General features: G+C 35.3%; 1 protein-coding gene across 2 annotated transcripts in view; it reads left to right on the forward strand.

The window, feature by feature from the left end:
• The window catches only part of LOC145674611 (BTB/POZ domain-containing protein 6-B-like), a 125,310-nt gene that overhangs the window by 37,627 nt on the left and 65,629 nt on the right, over nt 1–22,054 (forward strand). The gene's annotated exons all lie outside the window — the stretch shown is intronic.

The raw sequence follows: 22,054 nt of genomic DNA on the forward strand, positions 1-22,054 counted from the left end.
TTGCCTTAAACATCTGTCTCACCCATTCAACTCTTTAATCAACAAATATACTTTTAAAAAGTGTTATTTTCAAAACGAAGCAATCAAGCCAGTAGATAGAGGAGATCAAGGGGAGCTTAGCGCCCCCTGAGACTATCGTTGGTGTCCTGAAACTTTCAGTTGTTTGTTGGTATATGTATGTACAAGGGCGCCCATGTTGTGGTTTCCAAGAGGGGGCAAGTATAAGCGACGTTTCAAAAATACTTTCAAATTTTGCTGTAACTAATGTAAAAATTCTATTGGATTTTCAATATTCTGAAGTACAATTTCCTCTAGGGGGTGAGCGCTTCACCTTGCCCCCCCTGATGGGCGCCCTTGTTTATGTATGAATGACTTTAAGGCGAACTTAAGTTTCCCTCCTCAGAAATTGTCTCTGCCCCGCCCTCCCCGTCTGTCTTGGTGTTTTAGCTACGGGCCTGGAAGCGATGAACATTTATAAAGAAGCAAAGATGTGAATTGAATCATATTATTCTATGTGCAAGTGCAACTGTTACATTTCCGTGAGCCATGGTGGGAAAATTGGACATTTAAGATTATAATCAAACGATAAAGCATAATTGTAGCATGCAGGGTATTGTGGTTAACAGTTTCAGTTCCCAAGATGATACCAACCCTGAGTAGAACTAAAGATTTGGAACCGAGCATAATGACAACAGTTGGGGAAAAAATATGTTTATACCCTGTCATTTCTAATTTGTATTAATCAATTTCCATAATGAAACAACAGCTACAATAAGAAATCACGGCAAAATAAAACAGCTGTAAAATACGAAAAAAAATAAATCTAATATTATAGTTGTTCTCATAAAATAAATATTTCTCACAATCTCCAGTAATTGTATGAAACCGGACGTTTGAGTGCATTGTTGTTTCCGGTCACAGCCGACTTTCATATCATAGCGTTATCAATGTGACTTATAAGCGGGCTCAAGGCCAAACATCAAACTAGCTGGCGTGCACAATAACCTTACGAAATATTAAGTATCAATAAAGAGTATTTCAGTATTTCTATTTAAAAAACATAAATAAGAAAGATGTTCTGTACAGTTAAAAGCTAGGTCAGTGAGAGTGAGAGTCTTTGACGTACTATCTTTTATGTTCCTCGTTAGCGAGTAGCAGTGAAACAAAACCATTTGGCTTGTTTCCAGACCCACTACATCCTGCAAGGAATCAGCATAAGAAGATAACGTGTGAGCATAGTGTTAGTTCATATACTAAAAATACATTATGCAAATATATTTAAGAACAGCCAGTAGGAATTCATAGATCTGGTCCAAAGTTGGTAACAAGATGAGAATAATAGACACATTAGAATAATTGCTAACATGACATCCGCAGGACATCTCAAACGTGTTTTACAGGGTGTTCCAAAAACACATTGGCCTAGTATTTATCTTAATACAACAGTTAGTCAAATTGAGGGGCTACATATACAGCTATTAGGGTGAGTGGGCGATCATATATCTGATGAATATCTGTCTAGAGCATTCATTTCGAACTGTCTGGGATCTGACGGTGGAACACGCTTTTACGTTCAGAGTAATAGCAGAGAGTGAGAGCAGAGAGCAAAGAAAGGGATGGAGGATGAAATAAACAAATATTGACAGAGTACTAGTAATCAAGGTTTCACTAGTAGCAGCCATCATTATTGTTGTTTGTCACTATTCACTTTATGAATGTCAGTTTTCCTCTTTGTTCCTTGTTCTCTCCATATAGTGTACTGAGAATATCAGCAACAATCTGTCACGTCACAAGGCATCCAATTGAAAGTAACTGGACATGGGTAGAATATCTCGTAGGTCTATATGTCTTGATGTAGATGGATGATGGCCGTTACCAGAGAAGTCAGGCCCCGTTCCACTATATGTCCCACGCCTACTTGATAGGGCTTAGATTAGGGATGGGCAAAACCGGTTTTTATAAAAACCGAAAACCGGTTTCTATAAAACCCGAAACCCGAAAAACCGACATTTCGGTTTTCTCCAAAACCGGTTCGGTTTTTCACCGAAACCGGTTTCGGTTTTTCTCCAAAACCGATTCGGTTTTCACCGAAACTGGTTTCGGTGAAAACTTTTCGAAAACACATAAAACTATTTCTGTGGAAATGGATTCGGTTTCCGGAGAACAACGAAACACCATTCTGGTCAGAAATAGAACAAATTTTGGGAAAAAAAACGGAATCGGTTTTGAAGAAAACCGAAACTGGACCAGGTAAAAAACCGAACCGGTTTTGGAGAAAACCGATAACCGGTTTCGGTGAAAAACCGAACCTTTTTTAAAGAAAACCGAAACCGGTTTCGGTGAAAAACCGAAAACCGGTTTTTTGAAAATTTTCAAAAACCGGTTTCGGTTTTTCTAAAAACCGAAAACCGAAAAACCGGTTTTTGTGCCCACCACTAGCTTAGATCCAGATATATATAATAGGCCAATGTAGTATGTATATTACATAGAGCTTGATAGCTTGGCCTCATGGCATGGAGATGCATGTCATCCTGTTGTAAGATGGAATCCCGCAAAGTGTCCAGATGGGGTCGGAGGACAAGATTGACGATGTCACAAATGTACGACGCACTGTCGATATGATTTGTCTAAATGAAGACCAGAGGCAAGTGGAATGTGTCCATACTGAACTTTTTGCCAAAATATCATGTGCGGGTCCTGTATGGTGTGGTGATTGTAAACACATGCTGAGTTTTTCCAGTCACTTCACTTCTACTATGAATATGGCCCGTACACATGAAACAACGTTCCATGGTGTGACGTCAGCATGGTCATGGCCCCAAATGTGCCTGCTTCCCCAACACGAAGTAGTTGAATGCACTGTTGCCACACTTGGTACAATTGTACCAAATTCAGCCCTTTTTGCCATTCATCGGCCCGTTGGTACCACGCTGGCATTTTCAGCCCTTTTTGTGAAAAAGTCGGTACAATTCTACCCAAGTCAGCACCATTTAACAAATACTTGTCACATTTTCAAAAGTGTCAGTAAGACTTTTCCTACATCTCACGTTACTCATACTGTGTGTTGGACTGAACATTCATTCAGTAACGTTGCACCGCATACCACTACGAACTTCGTGTGGAAAATTCGTAATTCGAACTATACCGGGAAACAAATGATGCTAGATGGGCGTATGAAGGAGACGAGAAAGAAGCATTGTGGTGGAAATTTTAGCTTGAATTTTTTTTTTTTTTTTTTTTTTTTTTTTTTAAGCGTTGAATCAAGTGTTGGAAATTCTGAAGAAGACAAGCATGTGCTCAAGTAAATCTACAATTTATGTGTCGTTGCAAAGATTCTACACCAAAAAATAATAGCAAGGAATAAAATGCATTGACGTAGTTACCGGCTTACCGGGATAAGTTGTTTACTAGTGACGCCATATTGACGAAGATAAAGACTTTCTTGATTTGGACTCGTGGAAGAGGAAGGGAGAGTTTTCTAGAACTTTACCTCTTTTAGTTTCGTGTTATTGAGCCATGCATTACACTGGAATAAAATAATGAATTCAGCCCTTTTTGTTTCAATTTGGTACTATTTTTCAGCCCACTCCGGAGCTAGGACTGTGGCAACAGTGGTTGAATGAAAGAGACGAGACAGTGGGTGTCAGTTAAGGAACTGTTAAGGTGAAATGTGCTATTATTACTCCTAACAACATGTCCAAAGAGTGTGGCCCAGGAGTTTGATATTGACCACAACATTGTTTCATGTAATTCAGGAACGTACCAAACCACAGGTAATTCTGTGCAAAGGAGAGGTAATGGTCGGCAACGGTCAACTACAGCAGCGGATGACCGCTACTTTGTGCAACAGGCAAGAAAGGACTGACATCAAACAGTGGGTGAAATTGCAAGTACATTTAAGAGAACTGCAGGAACTCAATCTCACGCTTTACAATGGTACGCTGACTGCATGGGGTGGTCTCTTTATCTGAAGGCCATTACATTGTGTTTCGTTGACACTTGCACATCTGCGGCACCGTTTGCGGTGGTGCCAAGAACTCAAGACTGGACAGAAACTAAGTGAGATTCGTTCTCTTCTCGGACGAGAGTAGATTCAGTCTGAGTAAAATTCTGGATGCACACTCGTTTGGCGAGAGGTAGAAACACAAAATTAGGATTAGGTTTAGGAATTAGATTTCTGGGATTTCGCCATCTATGGTCATGATAGCTCGTTACGTATGAAGGATGATGTCCCTCGGCGATCCCACTGACCGGAGAATTTGGGAGAAAGAAAGGAAGGAAGTGGTCTGGGGCATTTATGTTAGGTACTATCCCGGCATTTGCTTGGTACGAATGAGAAAAGTCTCGGTCAGGATGGCTGACCTGAAAAGGGTTTTACACTTTTTGACCTAATATCGCCACCGGAAATCAAACCCGAGGGAGCACACAACAAACTCAAGAACATTGTAGAACATAATCTATTGGTGGTCTGATGCTCTTGTGTTGGGAGGCATAATGTTGTATGGGCATACCGACTTCCAAACTTTTGAACGCGGTACAGTCAACTGTCAACACTATAGAGAGACATTTTGCACTAGATCCAGATGCACAAGGGCCATCCAGGAGTTGTCAACAGCACTGATTGATGAATGGAACTACACAGTTTACACCACAATAACTTACTATCATCCTTGTGAGCAGCATTGCAGAGTATCCATTGCTGTCCGTGGTGATCACACACCTTTGTATATATACAGTGAAACCTCTACTAACGGACATCTCTATAAAGCGGACACCTCCCTTAACGGACACATTTTGTAACCCTAAACACTGTAATAGGAAAAAAACATATTGGCAAACCTCTCTAAAGCGGACACTCTCTAATACGGACACGGACAGTCTTTTCTCTCTTTTATACGTATTATTTACCTCCGTATTACGAACACTTTCTCTAGAAATAAGTTGAAATGTGTAGTAAAAATGCATTTTTAGTAATTCATACATGTGTCACCAAGGAAGCATTGTGACAACATTTTGCCTCCTCAACTGTCTGCTCAGCAACCTAGATGATGCGTCTCTGTTTAACAACACTCTTATGTCCATCCCACTCCAACCCAAGCTGTTTTAGACAAAAAAAAAAAAAAAAAAAAAAGTGATTGACAGTTGCCCGCCGTTTGAGATGACACGTTATTCTACTGTCCCGTTGGAGTCTCTAACCAACCAGAAGATAAGTTTAGTATTTTTTATATTGTCCTCAGGCATATATATTGTCTCAAAAAGGACACTTCAGGACTGCAATTACCCCACAAATTAAAGCGCCATACTGAAAACGAAGGAAGTACTGATAAGTGTAAAATGCAGAGAACTATAACATGTTATTTCCATGTTGTGCCTCGAACATAGAATATTGGATGACAGAGGATAATGCAGCTAATATTCGTAACTACGTTATTCATGCAAAAATATTTTTTTTCTAATTGCATATTACCTTGCTCACTAATTAACATAACAAAATAATGAAACCTCTTGAAGGCGGACACCTCTCTATAGCGGACAATTTTTGATTCCCCACGACTGTCCGCTATATATATATATATATATATATATATATATATATATATATATATATATATATATATATATATATATATATCGCTATATATATATATGTGTGTGTGTGTGTGTGTGTGTGTAACAAGGAATGGAGCGTATACCCACCTAGAAAATTAGCATTACACCACTGTATATATATGATATATATGTATACAGGGTCGGATCCAGGAGTTTCTTAGGGAAATGCACCAATAACTACCAAAACAACCTATTACACTGAAACTCTTCAAAGTGATATGTTACATTTTTACCTTGACAACGCTGATACATAGAATGAGGGGGGAAGGGGGTAGTATTTTAAAGAGGATCGCAAGTGATATGCGGGGAAAATTTTTCTTCTCTCCTCTTGGCTTTTTTTTTTTTTTTTTTCCTAATTGGCAAATGTTGTGTTATTGTGTTTGGTGAATCTTTTTCCTTCAACCTTCATAAAACCGACTTTTAACTATTGCTTTTGCAAAGCTCTGCTTTCTTTCAAGCCTCAAACGGAAACATGATGGCAGAAAGTTTCGTAAAGTGTTGCAATTTTCAGTGCTAGCTTCTCACTTTAGATAGTGTATATTTACCACGAAGGGGGGTGCACGTGCACCGGTGCACTCTCCCTAAATCCGGCCATATATTATATATATATATATATATATATATATATATATATATATATATATATATATATATATATATATATATATATATATATATATATATATATATATACAAAGAGAGAGAGTCAGATTTCCCTTTCTTGAAAAGTAAAATCTAAGATGATCCTTGTATTCACTTCATTTAGACGAACTGAAAATACTTTTAAACACAAAATTATATACAAAAGAATTTTAATGCCCTACGATTATGCTCGAGACTAAGAGAGAATAAAGTTCATTTGCCCAGCTCGATTTTTCACTCAAAATGCGTTTTATCACTTTTTCGTTCTGTTTTTTTTTTTTTTTTTTTTTTTTTATCATCCTGCTTCAACTTTTTTTTTGAACAAATACTGTATTCGTGGATTTTGTCCGGGATCTCTCATTCCGCTCCCCCCTTCTTCATTTCATTATTACAATATTATCCATGTCATCATCATTGTCTGCCTTACCTCTAGATAGCCTAATTACAATCAGTCAAGGGCAGAAAGAATCTTCCTGCAGCTGCGAAATCCCCACCCTTCACCCTCTGAATATTGGAAAGTTTCCCCGGGCCAAATCTGAAAAAAAAAAAAAAAAAAAAAACGCTGTCTGCAACTTCGTATAGTGTTAATTTTTTTTCACATCATCTGTATGGTTTCAAGTAATTCACTTATGTAAGTTATTTGGGATATCTATTATATTTATGTCCGCTGCGAGTGTTGAAAGCTTAGAAGTTATGCAATAATCACATGAGGGGAGGTTAAATAGGTTCAAGGTTGCTTTTTTCTTCAAATCTGCCGTCAGAGCAAAAGCCATCTAAGTGCATTTCTACTGCTGTTTTTGACAATGTAGGCTATAATATATACTAAAGATGACTCCTTGGTATGAAGACGGTTAATTTGTTTTCTTCGAGGTTCCATGCTTTGTAATATCATGAGACACGAAAAGTTAAAGTTCCAAGGAAGTTGTTTGACGCAATTGTCAATGGGCGTTGATCCAGAGATCGCCAGTGACAGCTTCCTTGTGTAGAAAACGCTAAAATGTATAACAAGGTTTAACGTATATAAAATAAATTAAACTTTCTAGTTATACCTTCTTTTCTTGATATTGCTGGTTTACAAAATTCTGTATTAGAAGTTAAACTGTAACAAATTGTTTTAGATTTGTTTATTTAATAGTTACAGTAAGATTGTATTTAATCGTTGCCCGTAGACGAGATGGCAACACTAATGCACAGCTCTGACAGATTTGTTACTTAGTAGGTTGTTGCTCTAAGCCTTATGACTATTGGTCCTTGTAATGTAATAGGTAGCGAGTCATCCTAGGGCTGTTCCGATAATCGAGTAATCGATAACAATTCGATAAAATTTCAAAACCGTTTCATCGATAAAGAATTTTAATTTTATCGAATTATCGAACTTTTGAGACTCCCGAAATGTTCGAGACTCTCGAAATGATCGAGACTCCCGAAATGTTCGAGACTCTCGAAATGATCGAGACTCCCGAAATGTTCGAGACTCTCGAAATGATCGAGACTCCCGAAATGTTCGAGACTCCCGAAATGTTCAAGACTCCCGAAATGACCGAGACTCCCGAAATGACCGAGACTCCCGAAATGACCGAGACTCTTGAAATGTTCGAAACTTCTGAAATGTTCGGGACTCCCAAAATGTTCGAGACTCTCGAAGAGTTCGAGGCACTCGAAATGTAAGAAACATTAGACAACTTCGAGACACTCGAAGTCTTCGAGAGTCTCGAATTGTTTGAAAGCAGCAAATACAGAAATATATCAATATGATCGCACTTGTCGAGTAGCTTGAATATTTTGAAAAGTTCGGGATTATCGGAGTGTTCGAAAGAAACAATGAATTCGAGGTTATCATAGTTGTATATAATATGTATTAAATTTATGCAGAGTGTTCATTTTAAAACTTCTCTCCTTAGCAATGAAGTGAAGGAAAAGTTTTTTTCCCACAGATCTGTATAAGGTTTAAGCAGTCTGTCAGAAGAGAGAAAGAGGAAGAGAAAACATGCATCACCTGAATGGAATTGGAATCCAAGACACCTTTAGTCTACTAATAGTCACTTTGCCGATTGCGCCAATAACGGGGCAGGCAGAAAAATAATTTTAATATGATTTCGAGGGTTTAATTTAAAGTTCTGTATAGAGATAGCTACTGATATAGGTAGAGGTAAGGAAAGTCGATAAGGCTGAAGACTTATCAAACTTCCGTTTCGAAAATTTACTCTCCGGCGCTCGGATGCCTTCGAGTATTTGAGATTGTCGTGAAACAAACCTTGAGAATTTTGGGTGCGAAGCTCCCTATTACAGGCCATCCTGTCTGTCTGTTTGCATGTGGCATCCGACGATAACTTTCGAACGGATTGTCCGATTTTGATGGAACTCATTTTAAAATGCTCTCTTTTGCTTTCACCAGACACCTATTGTTTTGGTTGCCATACCACAAGGGAATTTTTCCCGAATTGAAGTATTTGGTTTTACTTTGGGCGTAGGAGTTTGAAAGCTACGATAACTTTCGAATGAATTATCCGATTTTAAAGAGGATTGGTCTAAATGCATATGTCAGGTATCTGTTGCTCTTGGTTACTTTACGATATTTGATTTTGTGCATAAGATGCCGTGCGGCTCTGGGCATTACCAATCTCAGTTTCAATGCGTACCTGGGAGGGGGGATGCGGCCGAAGCGTGGTGCCGACAACACCACATTCATCTACGACTGAGGGCACACTCCCTACATGCCCTCATGGCATGATGCTATGCACAAGGGAGAACTTTACATATGACAGAACGAAGACTAAAGGAAAATGAGATGAAGTGAAATCTTCCAGTTTAATGACCTACTATTATGTCTGTTAAGCTAAGAGAGAAGTATGATTAAGGCAAGTGAATGATGATGGAATAATTGGTGGAATGGGAATGTGGAAGGAAACGGGAGTACGCCAAGAAAACCCACGGACACGATGTTGTCCACCACAAACTTGGTAGGGGATCGAACCAGGGAGGAACAAAAGGGATAAAGGGGAAAGGAGAAAAACACACATCCTCTGACTTACATTTCAATGGCTCTGATTCAATTTCCATATCAAATTAAAATAACTTCCGATCACTTCTTAAGGAAAAATAGAAAACATTATTTCCTCAAGAGTTCTCTCAGCTGCTTCGTATATTGTTGCAAACAGACTTTCAAAGAAAGATGGTCGTGCAGTTACTTGCTTTGCAGTTGTTGAAAGAAATATTAGACCCTATCTCTCCTGTTGTGTCCTGCATACAATAGACTACTTATCATTGTTTCTTTCTTTTAAGCCAATGTCTTTAAAACCGATTACGATTACATTGCACTTCGGTTGTAATCAGATTTTTCTATGGGAAACAAGGTTATACTGCTAATTCAAGCTGAAACGGTACTGGAAAGTGTGTACAAGTTACTGTAGTGAAAATGTCAGCGAAAAGATCATATGGGATATTTGGATCATTCTGAAACTTGAATATTTGGATAGGGCACATACTAGTTCCTAAATAAAATCTTGACCGGACTACAGTAGATCCTATAGTATTGGAGCTATGGACCTATAAAGTTCATTTATTTATGTTTTCGGCATCCTATAACTCCAAAAGGAAGCATTTATGCACCCAGGTTGGTCTATACTTTTTGTTTTATCTTGGTCTCAGGATAGGGTTGCCATATTTTGAAATTAGAAAAGCGGGGGATTCTAAACCGTAAGTACTGATGTGAATTTGTGCATTAGAAATACTGACGATCCTTCTGACTATTTTTTAGTGATTTCTTTGTTAAGTGACACTTCCAATGTACTTTTCTAACAAAACTAAAGTAAAGAAAATTTAGTCTTTGCCTTTAATGTTTTATTAAGTTCAACAAATGTGTCTCGAATTGTAAAGTAAGTATTAAATAAGTATTACAGAAAAATATCTCTAATAAGGATTTCTCTAAGACAAGTTTTCAAAAAAAAAAAAAAAAAAAAAAGCAAGCGATATATGGCAGATGTTGTTCATACGGTTTTCTCTCTAAGGAATACAAAATAATTTCTAAACTTTTATCGTAAGAAAGCTAAAACATATTTAGGAGTCTTGGTCCATCTCTTATAAAATTTCTGATCATTTTCAAAGATTTCTACTTGAAATCATACTAACATACGAAAATACCACAGTTTCACAATATATGAAATACAGTATAAACATTTTAAAAGAAAAAATACTAATAATGAATCTAATCTAAACAATATGCTAAGGATCCGTAGGTTCAATTTGCAATCATTTCTGAATATATAAAGACTAGTTGAACATATAGATTACGTAACAACATAGATGTGTTCAGTTGAACTGGACAGAATGTTATCAAAGAAATACGCACCCATGAGATCATACATTAGTATTCATGGGTTGAACCAAAATGTGTATGATTATGCCAATTTTTTTACATTTTTCATTCCCTTTAACTTCCTTTAAAAATCTCGATGGCATAAAATCTTATCATAAAATTCTACGCATGATACGTCTTTCATATTGTACAAAACCAGTAGTAATAATTTGACAGTTTTTGCGTTCATCTTGTTTCTGTCATCTGTCCACTCGCGATTGAGATTGACACAGAAATTTAGCGGTTTACGTTGAATATAACAACACTTTATCAACAAAGTCGTCTTAGATTTTTCTCCAATCCGAAAAAGCGGGTGGTTTTTCGTGATTAAGAGATGATTAAGCGGGGGACGAATATAAGACCTGAAAATCTGGTGGTATCCGCTAAAATTAGGTAATGTGGCAACCCAAACGTTGGCGGTGTTGTTTTGAAACACTCTATATAAAATAATGCACCACGTTATTCTAAATTGATGCAAAACTCTTACGTTTTTAAAACCTACATTATTCGTCCAGGAAGCAATCTGCCTCCACCAAACGACGCTTCTGGATCCGCTAGTGTGTGGATTCATCATAATGTGTATACAAACCAACTGTATAGAACATATGCTACACTGTATATTCACTGTCGAGGAAATAGATTTATTTCCGTTTTTCGCCTTCATTAAACTTAGTGATGATTTCAAGGTTTCCCCCGCGTAGTATTATCATACGTCCTAGATTCAAGCCCGATCCGGAAAATTGTCTGGGATTAACTAATGCCCGAAATTTTAGGGAAAATGGAAGACTGGGAAATTTCGCTGTGTTTGGTCAAGTGCTTGGCTTGCAATTCTGTCTTGTGCTGATATTTATGAAAAATCAATAACGATAAGGTGTTCTTCGCAAGAATACTTTACTCAGGAAAATAATTAAGACAATAATATAAAAAATATATTTTAAGTATAGAAAATGAGCATAAGCATTTTAGGAAGTTAAGATTAGACTTTTCTTAACTTCTCAATAAACACACACACCATTCTTAAAAATATCCAGAAATTATGGTAATCCTACCCCGGGAGATTTTGAATATACGGAGGGTGAAAGTAGCAAAAATACTGGTAAACCACGGTGAACATGATCAGAGATATGTTTGTGGGGAAATATTACTCCTAAACAACCCCTGAAATCACCACTGATTTGACTAACATTTATTTTACTGAAAGGCTAAAGGGGAAGTTTGCGCCCAAAGCATCATCATATCTGATTGCGGCAATGTGTGAACTAGTGGCCATTAAGAGAAAGCAAACACGACAGAAGATAATACATTTGGCTTAAAAATAAAATTTTGCTATAACATTTTAGCAACATCGTGCGTGATTAATATGGTTGAGGTGTTGGGCGTATGAAGAGCAAATTACCCTATTTGTAAGTTTAAGACCGTATCTCTGGCAACACTAATACACTAGCTGTTAGCAAATAACAAACAGATAAAATTCAGGGAAAAACGAACGCTTTCTGTGTGTGTAAGGGGCGGGGGAGAGGACGAAAAAGCAATCCCTTTATGCACGCTTTCCTTTCTCCTCACAAGTACAACTTTGCAATAACTTATCAGATAAAAAAAGTTGTTTGACTAGTTTGGCTGCAAGAAGGAATCATTGGAGAGGTGAAGGAACCGAACTGTCCATCACTACTTTTGATAATACCCGAAACTTTGATAATACTCGAAATTTCGATAATACCCGAAACTTCGATAATACTCGAAATGTCGATAATACCCGAAACTTTGATAATACTCGAAATTCCGATAATACCCGAAACTTCGATAGTACTCGAAACTTCGATAATTCCCGAAACTTCGATAATACTCGAAATTTCGATAATACCCGAAACTTCGATAATACTCAAAATTTCGATAATACCCGAAACTTCGATAATACTCGAAATTTCGATAATACCCGAAACTTCGATAATACTCGAAATTTCGATAATACCCGAAACTTCGATAATTTCAAATACTCGAAAGGTTTCGAGTAACCGATGACAACTCGATAAATTTTCAGTCCCGAAGTTCGATAAGTCCTCAGCCTTATCGAACACCCCTAAGTCATCCTCCACCTCCAGCACTCTGCAGAATTGCTAACTACGCTATAATTTTACGAGAAGCTTTTATTTTTCTAGTTCCCACGTTTGGTGACTTACCAAGTTTTCGATTATATTTTTCTTTTAACGCTTAAAATTCACTAACACACAACTAAAATAATCAGTGCACTTTTTTTTCCCTAACTGCGTAATGCATGGGCTACCTGGGCACGTTACTTAGAGTTCGATTCCCGTTATGGGGCTTTCATTGAATAAAAAAAATCTGGCTAATGGCCCGAATTCCACGTTAAACGAGAGAGTCATTTATGTCATTCAAATTACTTAACAACCAATTATATGAGTAATAAATTGACTTAGTATTAACATTATTACTCTATGATTATATTATTCTGTATTATTATTTATTCCGATGATACCAGTAGCAGTGACTAATGGAGAATGTTTATATTGACAATTTGGTGAGATAGGACTAAATTAAAGAAGAGACCACAACGTTAGTTGATGTGTATAATATTCAGGGTTACTTTCTTCTTAACCTAAACAATCAACAGCTGTATGATATCCTTGGCATAACTACAATTTTACAAATGACATTGCATCTCATTATTTTAAATACTTTCTTCTACGCTTTACTATAGAGCTCTTTCGTGGCTATATGGTTAGCATAGGCGCGCTCCTTTGGCAAGGGAGACCCAGATTCGATTCCTGGAGTTCGTATGTTCGGAATTCTTGAAGCCCCAGACAAGGGCGCCGATCATGGGGGGCTGAGCCCCCCCCCCAAAGCTCATGTGGGCCCCCTCGCATTGTATTTATGAATATATCATATTTGGTATAATTTGAATGCAATTTGTCTTTAAATCTCTATATATGCCTTTTGCATCTGGATGTCCCCCCCCCAAAAAAAAATACAGAGAAATCGGCGCTCTTGGCCATACATCCACGTCTCGTATTGCCTTGCTGATGAAAAAGACGCTAAACTTCAATCCAGCCAAGGTTTACTATATTTAACCCAATGCAAAATTTGCGTTTTGGTAGGAAATTAAACGCCTGTTATAAAAGCGAACTGCGTCTGCACATCGCATGACTTGAGTGTTATGTCTCAAGTATATGTAGCGTAGGTGCAGGCATGGGCGGCGATTAGGGGGGGCAAAGGGGGCAGTTGCCCCCCCACTTTTCTGAAATGGCCTGTAATGTATATAGTTTCAACCAGGGAAATTTGTATATTAACATTGATATACAAATATTCAGATCATGTCTTGCCCCCCCCAGTTTTAACGTCCAATCGCCGCCACTGGGTGCAGGTAAATACGCCATGTTAAGGGTGTTGGTTTTTTATGGCCTTAATTTTCATGAAACACAAAAAACAAGACACGTAAATTGGAGAATAGTATTTTCCGTAGGATAAAAAATGTGGCAATGATGCGACTCACTTCTATTTTTTACCCAACCTTTAAAAAAATGTTACAAAGTGGCGTATTTACCAACACGTGCAGGTAATTACGCCAAGTCTAGGATACTACTAGAAACCTAATAAATCATGCAACTGCTTACATAGTCTGTATTATACGAACTCAAATATTACTACACAACATGACTGAAGTAAAAACTAGAATAACCAAAGTGCAAGAAAAAGAAAAATAGATAAAATATAAAAATGATAATCTCCAAAGTTAAAATGAAGTTCCAAACTGAAAAGAAGATAAACAATCAGTGTCATTGAATTGACAAAAAAAAAAAAAATCTAAATAGATATTACATGGGACATGTGGGACAACTGGGAACATCTTTGTCTTCTACAGTCAGTCCTGCACAAACCCAGGCGTATTTCGTTGCACTATGTTTGGTATTAATTTAGTAGCCACGGAATCAAAAATACTGAAATTACTTTTACAAAACAAAGTGTTCCTAGATGGACACGAAATAAGGCGCACATTACTGTAAATAATTCGCAAAGTTCTGAGTTAGCACAGTACTAATAACGGATTCTTGCCTGTATTGAAATAATAACGTCCTTCCACGAAACCTTCCCGAAGCAAACAACATTGCACGGCGTGGCGGTCTCAGAACTGTCTCCCGGGGTATTCGTCAAATCGGATTTGTTCAAGACCCTGGCACATAGTAGAATAGTTTCCAATCTTCGCCTTCCCCTTTTTAATCCTTAGGATAGGTATACAGGTATATACGGGCTTACGATAGTTTTTATATGGTTAGAGGGACTTTTTTACCTGTTTGTGGACCGATAATGACGTAATTTTACCCATAATTCACCTGATTTTTCATTAAACAAACACAATTCATTTTTTATTTTCCCTGTTCATTTTTTATTAGTCCACAGAAACCCCTATTCATTTTTATTAGTCCACAGAAAGCCCTGCTCATTTTTTATTAGGCATTAGAAATCCCTATTCATTTTTTTATCAGCCCACAAAAGCCCTGTTCATTTTTTATCAGTCCGCAGAAAGCCCTGTTCATTTTTTAACAGTGCTCTGAAGCACTGTTTGTTTTTTTATTTACCTTATGACGCGTGTAAGATGATTCCGTTGGCGCCCGTACTGTCTGGTTATGTTTTGACTTCCCTTTATACTTTCCCCGCCCGTTCACTTTGTATATTACCGACTGCCGCGTTGTATTGAACGTTAGTTTTTCGCTGGCGCCATTATTGTCGCGAGTTTCAGCCCCGCCCGCTTTGTATATTTGCCGCCCGCCCGACAGCCGTGGACGCTAATGTTATTTTGCGGCACACTTTGTATGTTTATTTAATATTGTGACTTAAGTAAGAAGAGAAAGTTTACTTACCTTTGATGACACGCCCGCTATTTTGCTGGCTATTTCCTGGTTGCGGTTGGTGGTTCATTGATGTTGACAATCTTTTTATGACGTAGAAGAACTTGTTGCGCGAACAAACAAATATTGCGATACCCCATTTTGTAATTTCATGATTTAGGATATATTTATAACCTCGGTTGACTTTTTGATTCAGATTATTATTAAACTTAATAATACAATAATTCATTGAGTGAATATATGAATTTGATATTGTAATTTTATGAAAAGTATAAATATTGTGCCCTTACTAATATTATGTTTTTATACATATGAAGCATATATATTCTTCCTTTATCTTATACAGAATACACATACTTTAGTATAATGTACGTAAATAAGTTTATATAATAGTATATGAAGCATATGTATTCTTCCTTTATCTTATACAGAATACACATACTTTTTATATTAAGTACCTTTTTTAATTTTATAGGACGTAAAAATTAAAGGCATGAATATAGTTTAAAAAATTTTATTTTAAAAATAATGACAAAATATTATATACCAGAATAAAAAATAAAAAATGTAAATATAATAAAATGAAAATGTAAAATATATAATAAAAAATTAAAATATAGATATATAATAAAAATAATAATGTTGATATATAATAAAAATAAAAATTGTAAACTATATAACAAGTGCTTGAATATAATGATATATATAGTATTCTCTTGATTGTTTGTACTTGATTAACAAAACTAATTTAATATTTGAAAATGGTATTTACTATATCAAAAATCTATTTACAATATATAAAAACTATTTACAATATGAAAAATCTATTTACTATATATAAAAACTATTTACAATATGAAGAAATGTATTTACAAATTTACTATATGAAAAAATCTATTTGCAACATATGAAAAAATTCATAATATATAAAAATCTATTTACAATAATATACACATTGTGTCTTAAATACAATAAACATAATTTAAAATATTATTTACAATATGAAAAATATTATTTACAATATAAATTATTTAGGGCGTGAGAGGCTGTAAAATATTTAAAGAATTTGATAATATAGCATACCCGGGAATAACATGATAGAGTGTATAATTCTTACGTGTTTCCTTTTCATTCATACCACTATTTATATTTTTCCCATTTATTCATTTATTTACAGTTTGTTCAATTTTATTAACAAAATATATACAAATATTTACAACCCATTCATGCACTCACACATTCACACATTTGCCAACCATTAGGCACGGTACCCAAAGGGTAATGTCCTGTAGTCAGTCGTGCTGTTAGGATTTAATCGTCGTCGTTTGTTGGATACCATTTGATGGGTCTTTGTTTCAGGACGCGAAACGATGACAAATCCGCGCTTACGGGTAATCCTACCTGGGATGTTTATTGTTTTCTTTTCAATTTTTCCACGAACCAGGTTGTAAAAATGGTCAAAATTAATTTCTTCACGCGTTCTATAATCCAAAGTGATACCCCGAATTTTATACACATAATCAAATTTTCCCGTCCCAATTTCTTTCATACGGTAACTATAATTTTTTGGCCCCAGACCTATAAATTTGTCTATTTCCCACCCCTCTTTTACTTCGTCGGTTAGTTCACCCAAGTAGGGCCCTAATGTAAGCGGAGATTTTTCATTACGGCGTTGTACAAACATGATGCTATCAGTATCACAATACAACACCTTATCACGTCCTACACTTGTCATCAAGTCATACAGTTTTAATCGCGCCCATGACGTAATGAACGCCGCAAGAACAACGTTTGAAAATTTCCAGGGTTTATTCTTATTTTCCGTATTATGAAAAGTAAGAATAAGATGTTTATCTCCGACGGGTAATACGCTTTGTACCTCATATTGCGGTGCCCATAGATAATGCAAAAATTTTTCCGGTGTGTCAACAATTACCGATTGCGACAAGTCCGTTCTTTGTCCCCATTTCCCATAAAGCGAATTGAGGAATATTTTGGAGATATACCTCAGACCAGGGTTCAATCCAATATTATCTTCCATTAACTCTTGCCTTCGTGTGTTATGCCCCACTACTGGCATTAACAGTTCTGTTTGTATTTGTTACTTGTAACTTAGTTTATTTTATTCACAGACTTAGTTTATAAGTTAATGTGTTTATGTTATGCAATTCGTAATAGTTGTCGTTTGTTTAATTTTTCTAAGGTCATAATTTCCTACTGTATTTAATTGGCTACTTTATTATTTACCTGCACCAAAATTACTATTTACCTATTTAATACACTAATTAGTGAATGTGAAGTATATATTGCGAAAAGAAGAAGAGAAAAAAGATTTTGTACTTTAAAATGTTTAAAAAAAGAAGAAAAATATATGATGTAGAAAAGAAGAATTATTAATGTTTGAAATAACAGAAAATTAGATAAATTATTAGAATATTGAAGATATTTTATAATGGTGGACCTGAAAATAACCAACATGAGTAGCTAAATAATCTCTTCTGGGGGCTTAGGCCCTTATTCTTCTGTATCGCCGTGACACCAGATAAATACGATTTAGTTAAAAATATGGTTTAACAAATACAAAGCAAACAAAATTTTAGTATTTTGCAATGACTATTTCTTTAAAATTGAATTTCTTCGGAGGGAGATACAACCTGATATGATATATGTTATTGGCGTGACTTTCATTGTTAGTAAAGCTAATATGTTAATGGCCAAATATATTATTAAAAAAAGTGTCGATAATGGTATTCAATAGCACAGCACCTAATATGATTTATAGGAGTTGAATAACTCAAGATTAGCCAGTTAATCCAACATTACAAAGTTATGAAGTTGCGCATTGTATAATTGACGGCAAAGTAAGAATAATTACGATATAGGCGAAGGTTTATTAAGACAAAAGGATACATAATTATAATAAGGATACTGAATTATACAATTAACTGTGTTAAGAGTAATTGAAAGAATGTATTTAATATGAAGTTGTATTTAATATGAATATAGGGAATATATATACAGCTGTCTTCTGCAGGACTGTCGGATTCTTACAATGTTGTTAGTATGAAAGCGAATCTAAAGCTGAAGAAGAATAATTTTTACACTAAATACATATCAGTTAGTGCTTGTGCATGAAGTTGTAACCTAATCTAGGAATAAGGAACAAATCCATTATACGGCCGACATTCTACAAGTACAAGTAAAATGTCATGTCCAGGAGTCATTAAGCTAAGTTTGTTACACATAGTCTGTTCCTTCCGAAGATAAATATTGATTCTGTAAAATTAACCTAATTACTACGTTGGAGTATTATAGCGTCCAGGATGATGTGGAATATATATATATATAAATTCAGTTATGTGTAATTTTGTCTATACTGCTTCAAGTTATTCAATTTTATGTATATTGTGTCACCTACAAGAAGCTATTGTAATTCCATTAGAACATAAATTTGATTCCCTGTTACTGTGACATTTGATTTCTTTAATGCTTATTAGTTTAATTAATCACATATATAATCCACAGAAATTAAGTCGCGGTGTTCATTGTCCCGCGCGATGTGATTGTTTCCTAGTTGTTGTTACACTTAGTATCTCCACACTTACCTGAATCTTCTGTGAAGACTTTTCCACGTCAGAACGCGTGGTGGCGACCCAGGCAAATCAAAATATATATATTAAAACATAGTACAAAGTACATTTCAAAAGTGGCTACTTCCGTATAGGATTGGAAACTTCCATACAGGATTGGAAGTTAAGTTAAATCTAGTCAAAGCGCATGTCAAATTTGGCGTAACCAAGCCAGGATTTTAATGTTGGAGATAATAAGATATAATTGCACCCAATATCAGTTAGTCTGTGGATGTAAACTGTTTTAAGTAATTGTGAATAATTGTGTTTCAGTAAGTTGTTTATCGAAGTGCTATGAACTTGGTGTGCTGCGATAAGAGGAAAGGTGCTTAGTCCCTGGAGAAATGATATAGCAATGGCTAATAAGGAAACGGTGAATAAATTAATTACGATAACCAAAAAAGCAAATAAAAAGAAAGAAAAGGATGAAAAAGAAGAAACAATTGAAATACGTGAAGACGATTCACCGTTAAGAGAAGACTGTCCCGATAAGGAGACGGAAAAGGGTATTTGTGTGTTAATGGAATCCGTAGCAATTTGTGACTCCGAAGAATCAACTAATACAACAACCGAATTGAGGAATCACCAAATGTTAATAATGATAATCCAGCAACTGTCGGAATGTAAGTCTGAGATAATTAATAGAATTAACACGCTATCTAATCGCATGGAAAATTTCAAAAAAGAATTAAAGGAAGAAATAAAGAAAGATTTAAATTCTGCCGTTGAAGATGTGAGTAAAGAGATTAAAGGAATACACAAGCGGAAAGAAGAAAGTATGAAGAACACTACTGAGAGGACAACCAATGATATCAAAGATACGGATAAATTTGATGAAAGAATACAGGATGAAGTTTTAGCATGTAAAAGAGCGAGAACTCCGAATGGGCAACCTGAAAGATTCCTTAAGACTTTAGCGAAATCTCGACAGTTGTGCAACAAAAGAGGTATGACAATTTGGAAAGATAGGAGTTGGAGGAAAAGAAAGAAGAAATATAAGAGAAGTAAAAAATTAAAATTTTGCATGAAATTGAGAGCAATGAATGTGAAAGGGGTTTATGCGCTAGAAACAGATAGCAGTACTAATCATCAGAAGAATATGATTTGGAGAAAGAAAAAAATAAAACGAAAGGAACGAGGAAACCGAAAGAGCAAGTTAATGCATTGGAAGAGAAGAAAATTGAAATTTATGACAATTTTGATCGGTGCAAACAAAACGAAAACAAGGAAAGGTCCCGAAGGAAGAAAACTGTGGAAAAGTCGAAAAAGTAAAGTAAAGAATGCACAATACAATAAGATGTGGAAACATCATAGGAGGAAAGAACAAAAGGTGAAGAAAGGCATAATTGGAAGAAATCGAAAGAGAAGGAAAGAAAGACAGAAGATATACAAAGTAAGATTCAGTTGGCGTAGAAAGAGGCGAAAAAAACGGTGAGATATAGATGACGTTTCATATTTGTTTTCTTGTTGCTTTGTTACTATTGTTCCATTTTCGTTATTATTGTTCCATTGTTTGTTATTTTTAATAAATTGTCAACTACATACTCGCATTCCAATATAAGAACAAAATTCTGAAAAAAATGCTATTTCAAAATTTAATTTAAATTGTTATGATATCTAATTGTGAAATTTAAATAACTTTTAATAGTTTGAAAAGAACAAGAAGAAAGTTGCTATCAGGAAGAAAAGACTATGAAAATATAAAGAAGTTGATTTTGTTTGAAATTACATATAGATGTTCACACTTAGTTGGTTCCTATTTAGTTATAAAGTTGTGGAGTAATGGTGTTCCTCGTCGTTTTACAGGATACATCCACATGAATCATAGGAAAATAATGAATGTGGAGTGTAAAAAAAAAAAAAAAAATTGACCAAATTTTTTTTTGTCGGCAGGGGGGAAAACTGTTATGCCCCACTACTGGCATTAACAGTTCTGTTTTTATTTGTTACTTGTAACTTAGTTTATTTTATTCACAGACTTAGTTTATAAGTTAATGTGTTTATGTTATGCAATTCGTAATAGTTGTCGTTTGTTTAATTTTTCTAAGGTCATAATTTCCTACTGTATTTAATTGGCTACTTTATTATTTACCTGCACCAAAATTACTATTTACCTATTTAATACACTAATTAGTGAATGTGAAGTATATATTGCGAAAAGAAGAAGAGAAAAAAAGATTTTGTACTTTAAAATGTTTAAAAAAAGAAGAAAAATATATGATGTAGAAAAGAAGAATTATTAATGTTTGAAATAACAGAAAATTAGATAAATTATTAGAATATTGAAGATATTTTATAATGGTGGACCTGAAAATAACCAACATGAGTAGCTAAATAATCTCTTCTGGGGGCTTAGGCCCTTATTCTTCTGTATCGCCGTGACACCAGATAAATACGATTTAGTTAAAAATATGGTTTAACAAATACAAAGCAAACAAAATTTTAGTATTTTGCAATGACTATTTCTTTAAAATTGAATTTCTTCGGAGGGAGATACAACCTGATATGATATATGTTATTGGCGTGACTTTCATTGTTAGTAAAGCTAATATGTTAATGGCCAAATATATTATTAAAAAAAGTGTCGATAATGGTATTCAATAGCACAGCACCTAATATGATTTATAGGAGTTGAATAACTCAAGATTAGCCAGTTAATCCAACATTACAAAGTTATGAAGTTGCGCATTGTATGATTGACGGCAAAGTAAGAATAATTACGATATAGGCGAAGGTTTATTAAGACAAAAGGATACATAATTATAATAAGGATACTGAATTATACAATTAACTGTGTTAAGAGTAATTGAAAGAATGTATTTAATATGAAGTTGTATTTAATATGAATATAGGGAATATATATACAGCTGTCTTCTGCAGGACTGTCGGATTCTTACAATGTTGTTAGTATGAAAGCGAATCTAAAGCTGAAGAAGAATAATTTTTACACTAAATAC

This window comes from Thermobia domestica, chromosome 2, assembly GCF_964235325.1.
Source record: "Thermobia domestica chromosome 2, izTheDome1.hap1.1, whole genome shotgun sequence".
Taxonomy (NCBI): Eukaryota; Metazoa; Arthropoda; class Insecta; order Zygentoma; family Lepismatidae; genus Thermobia; species Thermobia domestica.